Source organism: Apodemus sylvaticus, chromosome 22, assembly GCF_947179515.1.
Source record: "Apodemus sylvaticus chromosome 22, mApoSyl1.1, whole genome shotgun sequence".
Lineage (NCBI taxonomy): Eukaryota > Metazoa > Chordata > Mammalia > Rodentia > Muridae > Apodemus > Apodemus sylvaticus.
The window spans coordinates 22,880,330-22,884,205 of record NC_067493.1 but is presented as its reverse complement, the minus strand read 5'-3'; the positions used below and the strand labels follow the sequence as shown (position 1 = coordinate 22,884,205).

The 3,876-nt window shown below is 43.1% G+C and overlaps 1 non-coding gene across 1 annotated transcript; it reads left to right on the top strand.

Moving 5' to 3' along the window:
- The first annotated feature begins 759 nt into the window (after positions 1-759).
- LOC127673436 (U6 spliceosomal RNA) lies at positions 760-866 on the top strand. The gene has a single exon (XR_007975168.1). It is a non-coding gene; the product is annotated as a U6 spliceosomal RNA (small nuclear RNA).
- The last annotated feature ends 3,010 nt before the right edge of the window (positions 867-3,876 follow it).

Below are 3,876 nucleotides of genomic sequence, written 5' to 3'. Positions count from 1 at the left end.
CTGTCCTAAATCACCAGGCAACCAGACTCCATGAATATGCCTCGGAACAACTGAACCAATATTTCTGGCAATGCCTTAGTCATTCAGCCTTGGCTTGCTTTCCCTTCAGAAATGCCAAATGGAAAGCTTTCCCTTAGGCACATCTCCCACCGTATTCTTTCCTTTCCTTTCCTTTCCTTTCTTTAAGAGTCTAGCATAGCTGGAATCTATGGCATTCTCCAGGCTGAATTGGACTCATGACTCTCCTCACTCAGGGCCTGGAGATTACAGACCCTCACTGCCACACACAGATTTTTTTCATCTTTTTTATCCTCATTCTTATTTACTGCTGCTGGATCCAACTCTCGTGCGTTACCTTGGCCCTGCCTGACAAACCCTGTCTCTGGTTCTGTGACCATATAACCATCTTCTTTACAAGATGCAGTCTGGTCCCTAGTTGGGCCTATTAGGTCCTGTTGTCAACATCGTCACAACACCCAGGGATCAAGGAGAGGGAAGGGAGAGAAGAGGACGAAGATGACTTGCACGTCTAATTTACCTTCCTGAAAGCTTAATGAACAGAGAAGAGTAAACACTCTGAAGAAATCTCCTTAGCATGGAGAGCCTGATGAGGACGGGTTCCGGTTGGCTAGTGACATTGAAGGCTTGTGACAACTAGGGTTGCAAGTCCTTTTATCCAAATGACCTAATCTGGTACTGCCAACAAAGCATTCACCTAGGAGCAAAGATGAACGGTTGTCATTAAGAAAGATTATTAGTGTGCTTGCTTCGGCAGCACATATACTAAAATTGGAACGATACAGAGAAGATTAGCATGGCCCCTGAGCAAGGATGACACGCAAATTTGTGAAGCGTTCCATATTTTTATGACACTTCCGGAGGACCCTGCTATACCTCTCCTGGGCATATACCCAGAGGATTCCCCAGCATGCAATAAGGACACATGCTCCACTATGTTCATAGCAGCCTTATTTGTAATAGCCAGAAGCTGGAAAGAACCCAGATATCCCTCAATGGAGGAATGGATACAGAAAATGTGGTATATATATATACACAATGGAGTAGTATTCAGCAATTAAAAACAATGAATTCATGAATTTTTATGCAAATGGATGGAACTGGAAAATATCATCCTAAGCAAGGTAACACAATCACAAAAGAATACACATGGAATGCAATCATTGATAAGTGGTTATTAATTAGCCCTGAAGCTCTGAATACTGAAGATACAATTAGCATATCAAATGATTCCCATGAGGAAGGAAGAAGGGGGCCCTAATCCTGGAAAGGCTTGATTCAGCATTGTAGGGGAGTACCAGGACAGAGAAAAGGGAGGGGGAAAGATAGGCGAATGGATGGAGAGAAGAGGACTTATGGGACATATGGGGGGGGGGGACTGGGAAAGGGGAAAGCTTTTAGAATGTAAACAAAGAATATAGAAAATAAATAAATAAATAAGAAAGGTTGTTAGTAGCTGAGCGGTGGCGGTGTACACCTTTAATCCCAGCACTTGGGAGGCAGAGGCAGGCGGATTTCTGAGTTCGAGGCCAGCCTGGTCTACAGAGTGAGTTCCAGGACAGCCAGGGCTATACAGAGAAACCCTGTCTCAAAAAACAAAAAAACAAAAAAACTAAACAAAACAAAAAAAAGGTTATCAGTGATAGATAACATGTAACAGGTATCACACAAGGCATCTCCTGATATGACTAAGACATTTTGAATTAGGTATTTATAAGTCTGCAGAGTGGATATTAGGATTTCTGGTTCACTAAATACAGGTCATGTACATTGCTCGTAATGATTGTAGGAGCACACATTCATTCATCTGTGGTCGATGGAATTTTCTAAGTAGACTGAAAAGGATTGAGAAAGGCAGATATAAAATGGAAGAAGTGGGTTAGGGAAGTAGTTGAACTGGGAGAGTGGTTACCTAGAATGCACAAATCCCTGGATTCAATCCCTGACACCACAGAAATCAGGCATAGTGGTGCAGTCTTCCCTGGGGAGGTAAAGACAAGAAGATCACAAGTTATCCGCGCCCTGCAATACCACTCCTGGGCATATACCAGAGGATTCCCTGGCATGCAATAAGAACACATGCTCCACTATGTTCGTAGCAGCCCTATTTGTAGTAGCCAGAAGCTGGAAAGAACCCAGGTGTCCCTCAACGGAGGAATGGATACAAAAAATGTGGTATATTTACACAATGGAATACTACTCAACAATTAAAAACAATGAATTCATGAAATTCTTAGGCAAATGGTTCAATCTGGAAAATATCACCCTAAGTGAGGTAACTCAATCACAAAAGAACACACATGGAATACAGTCACTGATAAGTGGATATTAGCTCAGAAACTCTGAATACTCAAGACACAATTCACATATCAAATGATTCCCAAGAAGAAGGAAGGAGAGGTCTCTGATCCCGAAAAGGCTTGATGCAGCATTGTAGGGAAGTACCAGGACAGAGAAGTTGGAGGGAGGTGATAGGAGAATGGGTGGAGGGAAGAGGGCTTAGGGAACTTATGGGGAGGGGGGAACCTGGAAAGGGAAAATCATTTGGAATGTAAACAAAGAATACAGAAAATAAAAAATTATAATAAAAAAAACAATATAAAACCAAAAAAAAAAGTTATCTGCGGCAGAGTGAGAGCTGATGTTCGGCAGCTGGCAACCCTGAGAAAAAAATGTAGACAAAGATGCCAGGGAGCAATCGTTGAAGAAAACTCACCGCTGCCTGAAAAATACATCTTAAGAATCGTTCATGGTATCAAATGCCTGTAATCCCAGCGTTTGGGAGACAGAATGGAGGGAAGCAGGAGTTCAATGACTTCCTCAGTTATGGGCCAGCTTGGGCTACAAGAGACCCTATAACAAAAGATGAACCAATCAAAAACAGCTTAAAAAACAAACGAACAAAAAAAAAACCCTTAGTGTTTTTGAGTGGAGGCTACCTGCATGGCTATCACGGTATATCCCATAGTTTACAATTACTGAGTGAACACTCCAGCATCTTTGGAGGACCACTGTAACCTTGCTGAAGGTTACAGCCTGCATCAGGCAGGGATAGCAGCACTCCCAAGCAAGACAGAGTAGTGACCTATAGGCTTTTTTTATTCAGAGGGAACAGTTCATCCTGATAAACCAGTGGGAGACCTAGGATTGAAACTTACAATACTTCATTTGCATGAAGAACTTCGTACTGATTGGTGTAATGCTCTTGGCCCACCCCCACCTATCCCACAAACCGCCCTGGGTTTTGGTTTTTGTTTTGTTTTAGGCAAGATGCCCAGTAGCACAATCTGTCCCCAAACTAGCATTGTAGCCAAGAATCACCATAAACTCCTAACTAGTTCTCCTGTCTTTAGCCCCCAAGTGCCACATCTACAAGTGTGGGCCAGCATAGCAGGCTTGGCTCACGGTTTGAGGCCATGGACTTGGTGTTGCAAAATTGGCCCCTGATAAAATCTCCTTCCAAATCATTTTGTGTTTGCCTGCTTTTTGTTTTCGTAAGTAGAGCAGGCTGAGCTTGCGAGTCACAGAGTAGACAGCGTGGTTGTATCCTGGAGCAGCAGGGCCTTAGTTCTCCACATTTTGAGGTAGGAACCCTTTGACACATGGCCACACCTCAGCCAACACTAGAAGAGTCATTTCTCCCCTGCTCGCTGTTTATATTCTTTCTCTTGCTTACTCTTCCTCCTCCTCTTCTTCCTTTTCTCTTTCGAATAAATAAAATTGGCTTTTGGAGACAGGATGTTTCCTAGAACTCACCCAGGTTGGCACCAAACTACTGAGCCAATTTTCATGGCCTTCAACTCCTCATTCTCTTCCTTATAAATGCTGGGCAAAGGCCACCACATCAGGCCCTTAATT